The sequence below is a fragment of the Mus pahari genome, chromosome 16, assembly GCF_900095145.1.
Source record: "Mus pahari chromosome 16, PAHARI_EIJ_v1.1, whole genome shotgun sequence".
Lineage (NCBI taxonomy): Eukaryota > Metazoa > Chordata > Mammalia > Rodentia > Muridae > Mus > Mus pahari.
The window spans coordinates 4,148,619-4,168,960 of NC_034605.1; the positions used below are offsets into that span (position 1 = coordinate 4,148,619).

General features: G+C 37.6%; 1 protein-coding gene across 18 annotated transcripts in view; it reads right to left on the minus strand.

The window, feature by feature from the left end:
• The window catches only part of Celf2 (CUGBP Elav-like family member 2), an 842,569-nt gene that overhangs the window by 188,583 nt on the left and 633,644 nt on the right, over positions 1-20,342 (minus strand). The window lies entirely within an intron of this gene.

Sequence of the window (20,342 nt, forward strand, 5' to 3'; positions counted from 1 at the left end):
TTTAAACAAATCAAAGCCAAAGGATGGTGAACTCTTGTTATTTCGCTTAGATGACCAGGAGACTGAAAAGAGTAGGAGGGGAGGAGCACCAGGAGGATGAGAGAGGGGGTGAGGCAATGCTGACAAAGGGGATGAGCCCTAGGAGCACTTCCTCCTAAGCATGCAAGTGAGACCAAAGGCTGAGGGCCACTAGGAGAGAACTCTGGCAGAGATCCCTGGTTGGGATGGTGGTCAAGTGTGGTATTGGCCTTGTAAAGGGTAACAGGCTAGCCATTCAACCAATGCTTATGGTGTGTATCCTGGAGTCCATGATACAAAGCCATTCCTCTATCTACGCTTCCCTTTCACACTCTACCAAGCTGTGGATGAAGAATTCTCACTCACTAAACCATCTCCTAAGCACTGCCATGGAGTTCTGGAGTTCTGTGCTTTACTGTATGGGTTACATTTTCCAGGTACATCTGATAGTCCTGAGAAAAGGTACATAATGCAGACTGAATGCTTGCTCTTGCTCTGACTTCTACTCTCTGACTACTAGACATACAGAAACAATAATTCATTAAACCTCTACTTGGGTATAGTGTAAAATTGTGAAATTCTTGATAACAGGAATGTCTAACTCAAATATAGCCACAATAAATATGTATGCAGTGACTCACAATCAGAACATTATTCAAGGTATTGAGGATAAACCTATTAGAAAAATGAGAATAGAATACTCTGACAGAGGTTTAATCCTGATGAATGACATAAAGTAAGTTAAAAATGTTAAATCAGAAATATCATTTCAGTTGGGAAAGTAAGTCAGGGAGGCAGAATATTGAGTACAATTTTGACATGAATAAGGTAGTCAGGGAGGGTTTCATCTAGAATTCTAATGTTATTTCAGTTTCTTTTCAATACATACTTCTATGAATGAAATGACCTAACAGGGCAAGAAGTCTTAAAGGTTGTAAATATTAAATATCATAAGATTATAAAAACATGCTATTCCATATAGTACTAAGATATAAGTATAAGATTCTGTAAAATCTTAATAGTCGGCACTCTTAATCAATACCAAATAGAACATACTGATTTGGAAATTTATACCTGTTCTTTTCAATAAGAAATTATCTTTAGTATCTTGACCAATAAAAATGATCTAATATCTTAAATCAGCAATAGGCTTTGGTATTTAAATTACATAATCTTAAAAATGTATACCATCCGATCTAGCTCCCTAAACAAACAGAATTAAAATGAGACTAAATGTGCTCACACACAATGGCTCTTATGCTAAGAGACAGAATATCATTATATAAAAATTCCCCACAGATAATTTTTGAGACATTTCTTCATTTTTGACATTACATCTGGCACAATGAATACAGACGATCATGTGTTTATATATCTGTGTAAGTGCCTTTCCTAAACACAGCCAGATGGAGTCTTCCAAAATGAAATTAATTTTAAATTAATTCACTCTGGACTTACTCCAGTTCCATGACTCTTTGCTTTGAGGCAAAAGCCAAATCAACACGAAGTCATGAACTTGAGAGAGCTCAGATTTCTCAACATCAAGGGAAAAATTAGTATAAGTATTGCTGTTCCCTCCACCCTAAAAGAAATTACTCCTGTACTATCACAAGCTGGTAGATCTGGACTGAACAACACTGAATAGTGGCAAAATGGGATAACAGTTTCTTTTGGGTTGAAATAAGATCAGGGCAAATATTACATTCAGAATTCATAACGACTTGAGAAGATTCCAACATCATAGCTGAAGATGTTATAATAAATTTGCCATACAGGCTGAGCCAGGTAGCACTGTGACAGGAGAGAGTTAATTCTAAGTACCCAAGGAACATTTTCACTGTCTCTAGCTGTAGCTACTGAAGGAACTATAAACAAATGTAACTAGTTTTTGCTTGCTGTCAATCTTGGTGGATGCCTTTATTATCATACTTGTTTCAATTGCAATTTAGGTTTCCATGGAGACACAACAGTCAGCTCCAGAAAATTATAAGATAAATGTCAGGCAGCGATAACAGTGTTAATGAAGCTTCAGTGACAAGCAGCTCTGTGCTTCAATAATAAGCCTGTTTTCTATTAACATATGTGAAACCTGTCAAAATCCTGGAAAGAATTAAAAATTAAATATCTATCTACCTATATTTAAAAATGGGAGAGATCACTCCAAATATAGCTTACATCTCTATGGTGGGTAAATCAGACATATGATGGCATACATTTTTTTTTTTCAAATATATGGCAAAGGTAGAAGTTCTTACTTTAGGAGATAAGATGTCTACTAATTCTGGCCATGACACATGAAGAGCTTTAAAGAGATTTTTCACACAACTCAAGGTACCTGAATGTATAAAACCCACCTATTCCTCTCTGTTCTAGGTTAGTAGATAACCAACTGGATCACCAGTATTCCAAATTACACTTTAACACTCTATGGCTAAGGATAGGCCACTGAAATTTTAGCAGGTTGAAAATGAAAATTGTGGACCTTTAAGAATTTGATGCATTCTAAAGATGCATTCTGAAGACGGGGGCTAAAATTATACCACCAGGGGACGATTCTATTAAATAAAACTAAAGGGAAAACAAATTTCATTTTGGGGGAATAGTTATAAATACTTATTAGGAATGAAGCATATTTTAAATGTTATGCTCAAAAATATCCTTTCAGGATCTTTAGTTAAAAAGGGGTAGTCAAGTTAAAGTGGTTAAGTTAAAGGTGGTATTTTTGCAAACCCAAAAGACAGATATAGATACACTTGTTCATCTGTGTTCGTCCTGCACAGCTGACGCTATCTTTGCCATCCTGTGCACTGTTATTTAACTGGTATTATTATTAATATGGAGTGGTGTATCTTTCCCTTACTTATTTAACAGTGTTTACTGGCTCTACTGTATACCTGTTACGGGGGTAGGTCAGAGTGACAACACACTATCACTATCCGCAAGTGTCTCATTGTTTAATAGATCATATAATACAAAATCCAAGGTCCTAAACAAGATGTGCCTTTTTTTTTTCTGTTCCAAGTTTTGTTCATTTAAAAATTATTGTATGAGTAAGTTTTTCTGGGGCTAGCCTACAGTTCTACTTTAGGAGCAGCAGGTTGTGTAAACCCCCTCTGATGCACTGTCACCCTGGGCTCCGTTTACTCAACTCAACTCTTAGGAATAAAGTTAATAGGATACAAGTGGCTCCTGGGCTAGGGTGCTCACTCTCTTCCACCACCACTTACAGTCTATCTCCTGCTTAGAATTCTCTGTGTTAGCCCCACATGCCTCATGTAGGTTGCACAGTGCAGCTTCCCTTTCAGAGGTGTGCCACGTGAGCAGTGAGATTCAGCAGGAAGTAGGGAAAGGATGAATGACGTCATCTGGAGTCCCCACTTACCCTTTCTAGCTAGACTTAGATCTAGTCTTTTCAGTTCGGTTCATTTCATCATGAGAGCTGAGAAGTCAGGGGTAGACTTAAAGGTCTGCACTACAAGCAAGTGCCTTAGGAGGCTGAAAGTGGTTCAGAGGTCAAAACCACCTGCTGCTTATACAGAAGACACAGGCTCAGACCTGGTACCCATTTGGTGGCTCAAAGCCAGCTATAACTCCAATTGCAAGGGATCCTATACTCCCTTTTGACCTGTGTGGGTACAAGAGATGCATGTGATAAACAGATACATTTGCAAGTGAAAATACTCATACATATAAATAAAATCAGTCTAAACAAATTTTAAGAAGCTACCTCAATTCCTTTTAGTATAAAACTGCAAAGAGCTTTTGAATGTCTTGTAGCCAAGCTGGCTATTCAGAACAATAAGTTTTAGGCTGTGGCTTATAGGCCACAGTGTATATAATACTGGTGTATCTTCAGGAGTCATACACCCATAAACTTCAGAGCCCCAAATTCTACCAACTCATTCAACCACTAGAGACAGCCTTTCCTCAAAGAAAATTAAACATAAACCACACCAAATACCATCAAAAATTAATAATAAAATCCTGTAACATGCTCCCTCCATACTTACTGGATGATTTTCCTACTATCCTACTCATGAAAAAGATACAGAAGGGGAAATAATTGAAAAGCACACACAAAACCCAGGATACTGGCCCTATGACTGCTGTGCAGGTGAAACTGGTGATCTGAATGTAGGGAGTATACAGGTAAAGCTGTAAAGCTTAAATTTAACAACTTTAATAATGGAATTTAGAAATTAGAGCTTCCAGGTGTAAACTAAAGTCTGCTACTACAAACTGGACAAGCAAACTTCAGAGATCAGATGATGAGCATATAGCTAAGTCAGTGCTTACCTGGGACCAAACAGCAATGGGGAAGAAAGAAAGATGCTGCGCTGACTCCCTAATTAAGTGCCCATAACTTCAGACACACCGAGCAGCTTGTGTTTGAGATTTCTACACAGAAATTTCATTAGTGATCCAAAGAATGGCAAACTTCAAGAATAGTTTGTCTCCCCTCCCCTTCCCTCCCCTCCCCTCCCCTCCCCTCCCCTCTCCTCACCTCATCAGGGAGTTCAGAATAAGAGGAGGTGAGAGGAGAACATGAGCTAATTTAGAAACACTAGGGACGAGATTCAGGCCATGCTCAGAGGGTGCAGAGCCTCAGGGGTTTTGGCCAATCCTTCTGGAACCACACTACCTCTGGCTACTGTGCTCATATTTATTAACACTGGGTTTACAGGATGGACTCAGGCTTTAGGACATTCTACCCAGGTGAGATAAAAACCTAAAAAAAAAAAAAAAAAAAAAAAAAAAAAAAAAAAAAAAAAAAAAAAAAAAAAAAACTATAGATTTAGCTTTGTAGGAAAATACAATCTCATCAGCTAATGGAGATGGGTGATCCACTTAACAGACATAACAATCTCTATACGTGTAGATGCAGGGCTCTGTCACATTAGGCGGTTAGCTCTACATAGGTTCCAGCGAGAATGCACTTTCCCTGTGAAATCACACAACAGTGTCTACTCAGGCAATTTTCACTAACTAACCGCGTTGACAGGTTTCTAGGCTTGTTTGGAGTTTTTTGTTTTTTGCTTTGTTTTGTTTTAGATAATCAATAATAAGAACAATTTGGTTGGTTGGGTCAAAATAAGTATTGCTTTTTTTCTTATTAGCAAAAACATTGAAAACTCTGGTAGAGAAAAGTTATCGTAAAATAAATGAAGGAGCTACTTATGAATGAAATCATATATTATTAAAACTACGCTGAATGTGTTCTTAATTTAAATAAAGGTAGTCATTTAAACAAAACCAAGTATCTCAAGAATGAGGAAGGACAGAATGTTATTCTAACCCAAGATATAAAAGTGAATTGCTTTGTCAGCAGCCAGCAGGGTATTATACTGCCATTGACTTTTATTAAAATTCATGTATGGCTCTAATGCTGGATAGATCTAGCTTCAATTATTCACAGCCCCACATTTCTATTGGTTAAAATAGGAGAAAGAAAGACATTGGGTAAAATGCACTTCTAATATTTACTCTTGGTCTAATATTTTTAGATCAGTCAGCGAAAGCAATTTCTTGTGCTCTGTATTGGGTAAATGAAGGCAAAGACCATTTCTGGTAAAATCTAAATAATGAACAATGCAACAGCCCAGAGGTCCTATTCCTAATAAACTCAATTGATTGTGGCTGGGGTACGTACCACTCGTTATGCTGATTCTACTGTATGGACACTTAGGATGCATGAGGAGTCCATTCCTGAGGAAACCATTCCTGAGAGGCCTTGCTGCTGAGCTCTCACAGAGAAAGCAGCATGGGTGTTTGGTAGCTCTGCAGGTGCTAAGCTGCAGTGTTCCTTTAATGGAAACTTTATTTTAACTTCATATAGGTCTATGACCTCACTGACACCTTCAGGCTCATCTTCAGTCTGATATGTTATTCTCTCAAAGCCTCTCTACTAGTGCTATCCCACTGTTCCTAGTGAAAGAAAGCAGGACCTGTGCATGAGCCCTGTCAATGATCTACTGGGCATTTTTTACAGGCTTATAAACAGGTACTCACAAAAAGGGATTTCAAGTGATATAGTACTATACAACTTCCACTACAACTTCCACTCTATAAGCTGAAGATAATAATCAGAGCAATTTTCTTCTAATGAAAGACAAACAATTATATAAATGCTTCTTCAATCTGGCTTTGAATCTCAGCACTCACATGATAGCTCAAATCCTCTGTCCCCTATGGACACTACATGCACGTGGTCCACTGACATAAATTCAGGCAGAACACATTATACACATAAACTAAAAATAAGTAGATATTTAAGAACATACAGAGGAATAAGGGAAGATAATTCAAGGAAATGATTCCTTGAGATTTCTATGTGTTTGCTTTCATGAAAGATAGTTCTTCAATCTGTATTTCACATTTAAGACATGATAAATCCATTTTCTTATATATATTGTATTGTTTATGAAACACAGAACCTAATCATTTTCATAGGCTTGGTCCACTAACAAAGACATCCTTATTGATATTCATTGAAGTCACACTCAAAAAGGCTTATGAAGACAAACTTTGTACAAGTACTTTATTTTTTAATGACTATATAGAAGCTCTTGGAGGGAGGGAGGGAGGGAGGGAGGGAGGGAGAGAGAGAGAGAGAGGAGAAGAAGAAGAAGAAGAAGGAGGAGGAGGAGGAGGAGGAGGAGGAGGAGAAGAAGGAGAAGAAGAAGAAGAAGGAGAAGAAAAAGCATCATTGTTTACTTCTACCTTTGAGTCAAAAATCTTAATGAAAGCATTGTATACATTTAGAAACTACAATCCCATCTCCATGGGTTGTGCAGCCACTGGGTTTTGTTAGTACCAATCCTGTTGATGTTTCACAGTGAGCTCAAGGCTAGCAGAGTAGTCACCTGAGCACAACTATCTTTCATGAAAGCAAACACATAGAAATCTCAAGGAATCATTTCCTTGAATTATCTTCCCTTCTTATTCCTCTCTATGTTATTAAATATTTACTATTTTTATTTTATGTATATGTGTTCTACCTGCATTTATGTCAGTGGACCACATGTATGTAGTGTCCACAGAGGGCAGAGGATTTGAGCCACCATGTGAGGACTGAGATTTAAAGCCAGTTCTTTGGAAGAGCACTTAGTGTTCTTTACTGTTGAACCATCTCTACCATGTAGCACATGGGGAAGGGAGTATCAGAGGGACATCCGATAGGACAGTCATCTTTCTTAGTTCAAGTACTAATCTAATGGTTCCTAACAACTGTTATTAACACATCCTACTACCTCACTATCATTTTGAATAACCACATTTACCAAATCAACACTCTCCTCTTCTGAATATGGATGGCTGATGAACTGCTTTATTTTGAACCTAAGGTTAGCAAAGAGCTCAGCAAAGATAATTATGGACGAATATACAAAGATATGTGGCTATGAATTACAAATTGAAGATGAGGTATCCAATGTCATAGAGTCAAGGGGCCTTTGGCCTTGGAGGAAAAGAATCCTGAAAAGACTTTCTAGACTGTAAAAGAAGTCCATTCTTTACAAGAGTACACAACAACAATCTATAGAATATAAGGGTGTGAGTATAAGGGTATAAGTATAAGGGCATGAGTATAAGGGCATGAGGCTCTTCAGGGAACCACAGAATGTGGCTTAGTGATCCAATCAAATCCTCCAATTTGCTTTTAGTGAAAAGCAAATTTTCCAATTTAATTCAGCCAGTGAAGGAGGAACCAGAAGACAGACATACTACACAATAAATAGTAAGGGAGAGGGAAAAATGATGTTTCCCACTGAGATTATAAAAAGAATCTTTCCTTTACTGTGCAAGTTTTGAATGTTCAGATCTGGAACACAGCTGTGCTTATTATTTTCATACTCTATTGTTTAAAGACATATTTTTGTTTTTGTTTTTAAATACCCTTAGAGCCAGCTATGATTGTACATGCCTGTAATCCTAGCACATCAAAGTGGGTGTGGAAAGATCAGGAAACCAAGTTTAGCCTTTTGGTCACAAAGTGAATCTGAGACCATTCTGGCCTGTATGAGACCTTGTCTAAAACAAAACAAAAAAACAAAACAAAAACAAATCCAGAATAAGAACAATAATGAGAGGGCTAGTCCTATTATATCATACACACATTGCCTATAGGACACAGAAAAATCAATCAGAAACCAACCAGGAAGCTTCCTGTCTACTGCCACCTTTAATAGTAACAGATGTAGCATGTGGGTACTGGGGGAAAGGTCGTTTTCCTAGTGTGGACACTGACCTACCAGGCAAGATGTCACCACTGGTGCAATAGTAGTATTTTGTTATAGATAGCTAGGTGCATTTTGATTGAATTTGAAGTCTGATCCATACAAGGGATTTCTAGGCTGGCATTGCAATCTAGGTCAAAATTCCAGTGACTATGACTGAAAAGGTCACAGATCCTAGGTTAGAACCTACTACTGTTATGTGGTTATATTGTCAAGCTGCCTTTTAAATATTTATGTCTATACCCATAAACCTAGGTAACCCTCAATCTCCGCTAGAGACATTTCTTTGTGCAGTGAGCTGCATCAATGCAGAGATGCATTATCTAGCCAAAGTGCTGCGAATAAGACACAGGATTTAGGGATTCAGCCCTAAATGGTACATTTTTTCTTACTTATGCTACTTCCCAAGTCTCAGGGAGCATTATGGAGAAGGCGATAGAAAGGTAAGAACTTAGTGATAGGAAGGAATGTTGTGAAGTACTGATTTCTTGACTTGGTGTGGCAATTGAACTCATGAACTAATACCAACTGTTGTTACCCTCAAGAGACACATTCAGCTAACATTTTGGCATAGATGGGAAAATCCTCTCTAGGCCCCATCCCTTACTGTGGAGGTGTTGACAGTTGATAACTGCTGGGGAGGGAGAATCATTCTTACTTTTTTGAATGTGTGGCCACTGGTAGGTTCTCCTTACTGTAGTAGACGGCCCCATACCTACAATATATGGGCAACATAACTGGACTAAATATGTAATTTAAATACATTTTTAAAAAGGAAATGAAGTAGAGAGGGGGCCAGGTTGAGGGTTTCGGAAGAGTTGGATGAGGAAAATGGGTGTGGATATAACTGAGTTCTATTGTATACATGCATGAATTTATCAAAAAATAATATTAAGAATCAAGAACAAAAAATAAAATTTTTAATTAAAAATTAAAAATATTCTGGTAAAAAGCTTGATTAGCATTTGGGAGTTTTCTTTGGGGGGACTTCACAGTTTTATGTATAGAATGTTCCTAGTAATGTGTAATTACTTAAAATAATTCATTAATTGCAATGATTGTATTGTAAGATAACTTGAGAAAGTGTAATCAACTGGAGGGGTTTTGAGGCTAGCTAGACCCAACTCTAAATTAACGGTATGTGGCAGCATCTTTGGCAGTGTAAGCCTGGGCAAGTTAATCAGAGTCCCATATGCCTCAGCTATAGGATGAGCACACGAGGCTTCTCTGTGTTCTCTTATGATTAAACAAGAAATGTTGCATGTTTTACAGAACTGGGAAAGAGTAGGGACTCAATGTTTTCCCATTTCAAGAAATAAAAAAATCTGGAAAGTTTAAAAAAATTTATATTAAATAGTTTTTCATACTGACTGATCAAAAACAAACAAACAAACAAACAAAAAAAACAGAGCCAGGCGTGGTGGTGCACGCCTTTAATCCCAGCACTTGGGAGGCAGAGGCAGGCAGATTTCTGAGTTTGAGGCCAGCCTGGTCTACAAAGTGAGTTCTAGGACAGCCAGAGCTATACAGAGAAACCCTGTCTTGAAAAACAACAACAACAACAACAACAACAACAACAAACCAGAATACAAGTACACATAATTTTAATAAATAGAACCCTCATAGCTTTAACTGCATCCACTAAATAAAACTTAATTGTGTTAGCCATGGTATTACAGAAGTGAGACGAATAAGCAGCTCCCATCCACCTCAGAGGCCCGGCTGGGCTCTAAGCCCTATCTGCTTCCTTGTGGTTGTTCCCATGCAGGCTGAACAGAGGTCACTGTTACAGGGTGTGCTCTTCCACATGATGTCACGCTCGGCTCACTTCTGCTCTCTACTTCCTGCTTTCTGCACTCCCTTCTTTCTTCTGTAGTTTGAGGATATAGATTTCCCAGAGCAACTCTATCCTTTAATATCCACTGCAACGATTGGCTCTATGCAGACAATTCTACCTGATTCTCATATTAAATGTATTCACTTACCAGGCAACTGTGTTTTCAAATATAAGAGGCCTCCATACAACCTATTATTTGCTTGGTCAGCACAAAACATCGCTCGCAGGCCATCACGAGTCTTGATGCTCCTGCAAACCCATCTGAAGCTCAGCCCGCTCTTTCAGTGATACAGAAAGTATCTCTGCCACACAGATGCCTGAGTCTCACTTAGGTAACAATTATAAAACCTGAGCAGTACTGTTTCACATTTGTTCAATTTTGTATTTTTAGCTCAGCCTTTTTCCTTTCACAGATTATGGTAAATACAACATTTACTTCCAGAATGTGTGACTTGCTGTGATCATAAAGGAAACTGCACAACAAGCAGATTACCTTTGGCTATACCACTATAAGGAGGCAGAGAGTTATACTAAATGGCTGAATTTAGTCATATTAAAATTATATTATGTTGTCTGGCCTATAACAGAAATTGATGTGTTTTCAACTTCCAAGCCCCTGTCGGGGCTTCACGGGACATGGTTTTTTAAAAAGTAAATAAATATAGTTTATGTTTGTTAGAGTCTACATTTGCTTTCCTTAGTTTACTGTTTTATAATCTGCCTTCTCTGCTAACACAGCAGTCTGAATATAGCAAGTATTTGTTCTGGAAGCTACATACTGTCCATCTTTAGAAGTAGAGTAAATATTTTACCTGTTGTATTTTGTTCAAAGATGATATTCCTTATGACAGTATATTCTGTAGCTAAATCTATTCCTACCTCAGTCTCCAATTTTTGTATATTTTTTTCTAATTGCAAAACCACAACATTCACTGAGTATAAGGAACATTTAAAAAATTTTTTTCATAAAGTCTGCTTCTTTTCTGACCTCACTACTAATAAGACAGTGACTTGTAAATGTACTGCTGCAAACATCTTAGAGGCAGTTACTGTGAAACTTCATCCTACCATGATGAAATGTAATATTTTTACTAGATGATGTCCACATGAGGCACTACTACTTTGAGCTCAGAGTGACTGAACATGTAGCACAACATTAGTGCGAAGACACTAAGCTGTTTTACCTCACTCTACACAGTGAGGCCCTGCTACATGATAATGCTATGAGCAGATATAAGATACTCACTCCTCTAAGTTTAAGTATTTTATTTAATCGTTTCACATGCTTCGAAAAATAAGAAATTTATCACTCAAAATTCTTATTCTATAACTTTGGAATACAATTTGAAATAAAACATGCTTTGAGATTATAATAAGTTAAAACATGTTAGGAGACTACCTCTGTTAATGTTTGATACGGTATTTAAAAAGTAAATTCAAATCCTAGACTAAGACCAGCATTTGTGATAGGAATTACCAAATGAAATAAACAGCATACAGTTTTGAAGGGCATGCTAAATTGTACGGTAACCCGATGGATGTTACATATGTATATGGGAATGCCAAAGTAATTCATCTGGAAAGAAAAGAAGCATTAAAAATGCAGATATCCTAAATGCTGATGAAGGTTGGATACGTAAGTGGTTATGATTCTTCTAGACTCTTCTGATCTGCTTGTTGTGCAGTTTCCTTTATGATCTCATCAAATCACACATTCTGGAAGTAAACTGTTTTTATCATAATCCACGAAGGGCAACCCTAACCAAATGTGAATAGAAAGGAATAGAATAAGGCAACCACACACTCCGTGGCAGATCTGAGAAGTAGTACTGTGTTCTGTTTTACCTGTTGGTCCGTTTTGTGTCTGTGAAGCTAGATCTGACTGTAGCCCAGACTGGCCTCTAACTTGCAGTGCTCCAGCCTCTCCCTCCTAGTCTAGGACCTTAGGCATGAATCTCCATGAAGAGCACTGTAAAGGCTTTGTTTTTTCCAAGTCTAACATTTCAAAGGCTTCAAGATTTCCAAACGTCATAAGCATGGCGATTAAAGAACAACAAAGTATTTCATTTAACAGACTATATAAAGATGCATGAAGAGTACAGAGGTGGGAGACAAGGGTGGTAACTCAAGGTTCATAAAAGATGTGAGGAAGAAACAGAACAACTGCATATGTCTGCCACTAGAGGAAGGGAAACCATGGATCTATCAGAACATCTCCCTACCTGGCCTTACAGTCTATCCTGCCATTCATTGCAAGTGATACCTCAGAGTTCTTTTGTTCCAATTCTGTTTCTTGCATACTATTTAGGAAAGTCCATACACTTTAAAGACCGACACTAATGTTCTTTACGTTTAGATAGATGCACTGATGAGTCCAAATCTTTTTTAAGCTCTCCTACAAGAACCACAATATACTAAGTCTCACACATTGCTGTCTGCCTCCATACATTCCTTCCTTTACAGTAGTGCCCTGGAGCTGGCATCCTACTCCATCGAGAAATTATCACTCAAGACAGACCTACCAATTTTCCAAATTTACCACAGAGCTCTTTTCTGTTCAAGTGTCTGAGGAGTAATCATGTTTTATACAGTGTCACATATTTTTATCATATACTTCACCCCATAATCTTATTTTTTAATACTGTAGTAGCAAGATCATATAACCATGACTTCAATCAGCTGGTTTGGAATTATATTGATGAATTGTGTCACAAGCTTTCATTTTGAAAACGTCAGTTATTCTGTGAGAGATCACAGTATTTTAAAGATCAAAAGAGGCATTGCACATAAAAATTCACTGGAAGGTATTAAGACATTATATACTATACATTATGTTTTTGTTTCTCTTCTAAAATATACTCTAAATGTCTTGAGGACAGGAATCAAGTCTAATAGTTTTTTGAATTCTCAGTTTCATTTATCAAGACACATCCTGTGCAAGAGGAACTATCTAACTAAATATGCAGAGATGAATAATTCTGTACTTCAAAGTCAATGGCCAAAGGCCCGGGGAAGCACAGCCTGTTGCTTGGTATTCTTTCCACTTCAAGTGTGTCTTGTCCACATTAATGCATTTTCCACTTTCTTCTGGAGGACATTTGAAGGATGTAAATATGTGCCTGTTGCTCCTTAAAATCTTTTAAAGTTCCTTTAGATAATCTTCAAACACTTGAGAATGGTCTTAACTTTGTAGGAGCCGGCTAGTGTCTGATTCTATGTAGCTTCAGCATTATCAATCCATCCTACTCAAAGTCTCTGTCCTGGACATCTAGCATGTGTCCCAGACTGTGCCCACGTAGTCTCCCCGACTATTCTCCAGCATGGGAATGCATACCCCCTATACAACCAATGTACCCTCCCCGACTATTCTCCAGTACGGGAATGCATATATGCCCAACGTACACTCTCCCCCACCCCTGTCTCCAACATAGGATTGAATACCCCTTACCTCCATTTACTTGACAAAATTTTATTTGCTGCTGAAAAACATCTTAGAAAGCTCTAAGTAAGATAAATAAAGCTTCATGGATCTGACATAGATAAGGGTCCTGTTCAAAGAAACCCTGTTTTTATTTTTAGAGCCTGCACAGATATAAAAAATGCATACCGAAGAATACCTATAAAACTCTATGAATTAATCTAAGCATGTTATATATCTACTATTGTATCTACATATATGTAGATACGTGTGTGTGTATGAATAAGAGAGGGAGACAGAGACAAACGAGATAAGGGAGTAAGGAGGAAAGGAGAAAAAGAAAGAGACAAAAAGAGAAACAGGAGAGAGAGAGGGAAAGGGAGGGACACAAGGAGGGTAAGACTGATAACCATAGAAAGGCAGACAGACTGACTCACTGAGGATCTCTGGTTACCTGAATTCACTGTATAGGTAAGGCCAGCCTGGAACCCACACACCTGCTGGCCTCTGCTCCCACTGCTGGGCTATCCTATTTTTTAAAGTGAGTCTGGACATGATTTCAGAAAATTAATTTTTTGTTAGGTTTACTAAATTTATTTTAAAAGTCATAAAATTTGTTTTATGAAAGAGCATTACATTATACACAATGTTCTGAACAAATGCCAGGGACATGTGGACTGCTGTCCACCACCACCCCAGGGACATGTGAACTACTGCCCACCACCACCTCAGGGACATGTAGACTACTGTCCACTACCACCTCAGGGACATGTAGACTACTGTCCACTACCACCTCAGGGACATGTGAACTACTGCTCACCACCACCCCAGGGACATGTGGACTACTGTCCAGCACTACCCCACCAATCTTAAGTGACCACAAAGCAAAGTGTTCACAATAATTGCATGGAGGGACATTTTAAACCACCAATAGTGAACAAAAAACAAAATTCACTTGCTCTGATGCCATTTCAGAGTTTCAATATTAGTGTTTGTATGCCCTCCCCCCAGTCCTGTCTGTAAGGAACTAACCCATTACATCTGAACAGTAAAGACTTCACTACAACTCAAACACAGAGCACCTATGAAGTGCAGACATGTTGGCTTCTTAAACAGAAGCAGATAAAAAAAAAAAAAAAAGATTCATGACTTCTTCAGTTCTTCACTAGTCTTAGAAAAACTTTCCACAGCATTGCTTCACATGACCAAATAGAGAAGAATGCATACCGATGCATACTTATTACCCTTCACAAAACTCAACTCCAAGTGGTTCAAAGACCTTAACAGAAAATTAATTTTTTTTAAATGCTGAGGACATTAAACTGAAATTGATATATTTATAAGATAACAAAGATAATCCAGTACTTTATACATGTTTTCAATATAATACAAAAATTTTTATGGTTAGAAACACACGTTCATAAAATGCAATGACTTTTCTCAAAGCCAATATAAATAAATAAAAGGTTTTTTAAAAAAGGAGAGTGGACAAAATATTGTTCCCACATGAAATGGGTTACTGTGACAGCCAAAAACAATGCCTTCCATGGAATTACTGACCTTTTGGGTACTTATAAAAACATACCAAGTAGATTTCTTTTAAATGAAATTTAGTTGTCTCTGATTAACTGATTAAACAGTGAGTTGGTCTTCCAAGGTTGTACTGGGCTATATATGGTCAAACCCCTAAAGTGTCCTTTTGGGTTTTTGTTTGTTTGTTTGTTTTTAAATATATTAAGTGAAATACTCAGAAGGCAGGTAAGAAACTGGAAGTGGTTGAGTATACAATGTTAATGATAGGGAGTGAGAGAAGGAACTCCACAGGCAGACTTCAGGCGCATGTAGATATGACTTGAAGAGATGTTAAAGAAAATAAAGATAAATGATGTCGTTGACTTCAAGGTGCTAGAAATGGAAAGGAGTGGTGTAAAATATGTATTTGTAAATGTATTAAAATATGTATTTTAATATGGTAGAAAGATCAGGAAAGAGACTTCAAAGATTTTATCTAATGAGCTTCTAGATAAATGAGGAAAATGCTGCATTAACTGCACTAAGATACCTCAATGGATGATAATAACTTCTTTGCACATTAAAAAAAAAAAAAAAAAAAAAACCCTGGTATTACCTATATAAAGGTTTGCCCTTAAAGTAACCCAAAATATTTGTGAGAAAACTTTAATATGGCTACTTCTTACATATCATACTATTGGTATTTGTGCAATTTTTTCCTAGTCATTTCAAAATATTCCTCAAAAAGTATGTTGAGGATTGAAAATTAATCATGAATTATAACAGTATTTCTTTTTAAAATTTTTACAATTTAAAAGTATACTTTGCACATATATTTTCTTAAAACAAAGTTTTTATCACTTAAAAGCTAACTTTGTAACTCAAATGTTATGCTGTGTAAGCGCCGTCTATAAACCAGCTTAGAGACAGGCTGACCACCACACTCTGCTGCTTCTCACCGTAACCTCTCCCTTTGGCAGAAACATCACAGCCTTTCATTCCATTTCCCTTAGAAGTAGTATGTTTTTCAGAATTACTACTTGTACAGTTATTCTTTATATGCATTAATTGACCATTTCAAAAACAAAACAAAAACAAAAAAGCGCCAGGCAGTGGTGGTGCACTCCATTAAGCAGAGGCAGGCAGATTTCTGAGTTTGAGACCAGCCTGGTTTACAGAGTGAGTTCCAGAACAGTTAGGGCTACACAGAGAAACCCTGTCTTAAAAAAAAAAACAAAAACCAAAAACAAAAAACAAATAACAACAAAAATACAAGTTCTTAATACAATGATAATTTATTTTCATGACTTGTCATTAAGCCTATATTTGGAGTTATTATATTGTGTTTTCCAAAGGAAAATAGAAAAATAGAATATAATCACTACAATTACACTGTAAAAAAACAGTAATTACATATTAGCTACCATCAGTTTAGTTACACATCATTCCAAGTCCAAGTTCATGGTAAGTGCTGACTTTCTCCCTTAGATTTAGTAATTTATGACCCTTTCCAGTACAGCACTCAAGGTTCCATCTGAAATCACTATACATTCTTAGGAGGGAGAACATTACTCTGTTCAACATATTCAAAAGATGGACTCCTAATGACATTTTAGTATCCTGGCTTCCCTAAGGAAAACAGATTTGAAAGGAACTAAACAAAGGCAGCTCAGGATACCTGTCCAAATATTATTTTGTGTGTGATATGTGTGGGTACATATGTGTGTGTGGTTTAAAAGAACTCTGAGAAACTGGCTCTCTCCCTCTACCTGATAAAATTACTCTACTTTTTAGAAGTTTGTTTGCAAAGCTTTGAATTGTTGAGTCAAAAAGAAATGTTATTCTTGAGAGTCCAGTGGCTTTCAGCAAACCAAAGGAGACATAATGCACAGGCTGTGCACTTGACCTAGACTGCTGACCTTCCACTATCTCACGCCACCCATGGAAAAGAGGGCTGCCGGGATGTGAGGAATTGCTAAAAAGAGGTGCGCGGGTTAACATAGAGGTTGAATATAAATTATTTTAAAACAAGTACTGAGCCTTCAAAGTACTGTAGGAGAAACCTTGAGCAGGATTTTTTCCACATAGCTTAAGTAAAACTGAGAGAGAATAAAATATTGTCATAATATGCTAGAACTGATAGGTACAGGTGATTTCTCAAAATGAAAAGTGCAGCAAGTTGAAGCTGAACATTCATTTTTTTTCTCTTGCAATGTCCTTCAACCTTGCAAAGCATTGGTTAATAAACATACATTTTTACAAAAGGAACCTATATGAATTCTCGGAAGTTGTAGAAACCAGCATTTTAAGGATTACCCGAGGACCTAAAATTGCAACTGCCATTGATAGTAGGCACTGTGATTGTGATATTATGTTAAACCAGAGGTCACAGCAGTTTTTACTATGTAAAAAGCAACATGTATTTAAATAACAAACATATGACCCCCTGCTAAGGCCCCTCATCTCCAACCAGCAGCAATTCTGTATGGTGGAGGCAGGGGAAGGAACAGTTTCCTCTTGTAGAAACAAACTCGGACCCTTGAGTCTTAGTTTGGCTCTTCATAGGCCACTGTAAACAGCATGAACACTTAAGAACAACGTTCATGTCTTCTCTCACCTAGTAGACACTCACTGGAGGTCTGTAACACAGCAAACATGGGAGAACACAGTGGTGATAGCCAACCAATCCCAAACTCCAAAGCTTTAGATCAAAGCTTTATACACCAAGCCTCACTTGGAGTCATCTAAAATTCTTAACAGGCTGTATTTCCGAGATAATACCTGATGGTCTGTTCCTGCTTCACTCTTGTGTTCAGAGCTGCCTAAAGCAGATCGTTCCCATTTTGCTCTGAAGAAGAGCCACAGCATCAAAAGAGACCTCTTTAAACAGTGACTTGAGACTTGGGAAGTGCCAGGGCAAACTTTCTGCTCCCTCGCAGCAGTCTAGCTCTTTACAGGTTGTGCTGTATGGGTACATGCCTGTGCTGTGGGGCTAGACTTTCAGGGATGAGAAACTGGTTAGTGAAGATTAAGTCAGGCAGAGGCTACACATATGCAAGCAGAAGCAAACAGAAGGAGCCAACTGGTACAGTCCCCTAGTCTTTTTGAGGCTCAATTTTCCTCTACAAAATAGTGTCGAAGATGTTAACGGGGCTGAAGCAGAAATGATGTAAATATGTCAGTTCAAACTTCATAATCAACATTTCCCATGCTTGTCCACTTAGGTAGAGGGATACCCAGATTAGTAAAGCACACCTCTGGAGATGTCACTTCCAGAGCCAAGGATATCAGCTAGCTCGGACTTAGTCCACTGGTGGATTCCAATTTCAGCAGACTATTTAAAAAGTGGCAGAATGTTGCGGTAAATCTCCAACCCAAATATGCCCCAGCAATGAAAACACAACACAATATGAATACATACTGTGTGCCTAGATTGGGCAGATCTACTGCCATCTTCTCCATCTATGAGACCCCTTAGAACTTGTGGTTTCTTCAGGACATGAGCTTCTGCTCCACTTTTCTTCTTCTTCCTCTTCCTCTGCATCCTCTCTCTCTTCCATTTTCTCTTTCTTCTTTCTCTCCCCCCCCCACCTTCCACTCCACCTTCCCTTTTATCTGCCCAATCATCATCTCTCCTTTATTTTACAAATTAAGGTGGAAAGCAGGCTTACAGGAAGTCACCTGAGTCACCTCTTTCCTTGTTTTCTGTTTTGAGGTTAAGAAACTCTGTTGGTGATTAAACAAAGTAGGTAACACTGCAAATAATCAGTATCTTGAAAGCATGATAACACAGGCCTAAGATTTCTATTTTGTGTTTCCTATGATACCCTTTGGACATGCAATTAGACAACTCTGTGTCATTTTCTATCCAAGGCAGACACTTACCACTGCTTTGCCCTGAAATCTTTTTACCAGTAGAGTGATGTTGCTGCTGTCAGACTACATTATGGATATTAGGCTTTGAATGAGCTATAACCTTCTATACCCGAAACTGAAAATAACACCAAGATTATTTCATTGGCCCTGTCACTGTTTAGCATACTTAACCTTGAGTATTCATGGTCATATTGATTTCTAGGGCTCTACTTTCTTCTGTGGAAGTATGAAAATCATGTGTTTTCACTCCTTAGCTGTACTGTTAAAGCCACAACATCATTGAAGATTTATCATCACTGAAGAGTATCTGTCATTTTCCTCTTAATACTCTGTTCTCCTGTATGGCTTTCCCTCTTTAAAAATATTCTACTTGAAAAAAATGTACAAATGGATTAATGAGGTAAGAATACTCAGAAGCTCCTTTCAAAATTATATCTTTAGCAAGAAACAGCAAAAGTGACTTTCTGACCCTCTCTTTTTGTGTCTTGACTTTACACTAGGAGCAACTTTAATCACCATAGAAATTCTTAAACACAAAGGCTAGGGGACCAGATGATAAAGCTAATACAGGAGAGTTGGCCTGCACAGATAGGCTGTATGGTTTAAACGTAAATGGCCCTATAGGCTCATACATGTTTGAATTTCTTGAGTTGGTGAAACTGTTGGGAAGGATCGGAGTGTCACTGCTGCAGGGGGGATATCACTGGGGTTTTGACTTTTGAAAAACTCAGGCCATTTCCAGTTAGCTCTCTGGTTTGTACGTGTGGATAAAGTGAACTGCTCTAGTGCTATGCACACCTGCCTGCTGCCGTGTTTCCCATAATGGTGGATTTTAACCCTTTGAAACTATAAGCCCCCCCAAAATCTTTTCGTTTTTCAGTTGCTTTGGACATAGTCTCTCATCACAGCAATAAAAAATTATATAAACATGGATATAATTCCAATTTGTTTTATAAAGACCTGAATCATCATAAGTTTTCACTTTTTATAATGAGTTTTACTCCAGAATGCAGGAATTAGAATTTAATTGATACCTGGAAATATATAGAGGAAAATCAGGAATTTGTGGTCATCCTTAGCTACATTTTGAGTTTAAGGCTAGCCTTAGTTTACATGATACTGCCTCAGAAAACAGAAACAAATCGGTATCTGTTCAAAATATTTTTTCAATAATAAAGTATTTTTCTATGAGTTAGTAGAAATTTAATTTCTACTAAGTAAAAGGGTTACCATTCGGGAAAGCTGGCCTTTATGTCTAAGTATCTCTAAGATTCAAACAATTGCTCTTTGACTAAAGAACTTTTCCATGAAAAAACAAAACAAAACAACGCCAAAGAAAACCAAAGCAAAGCAAGGTCAATTTATCACTGATCTCCAAGAAGCTACAGAGCATATTCTACATAAAGGAGCATAAGCTTCCCTTTGTCCTTTGGCTTAGTTTGTTCTA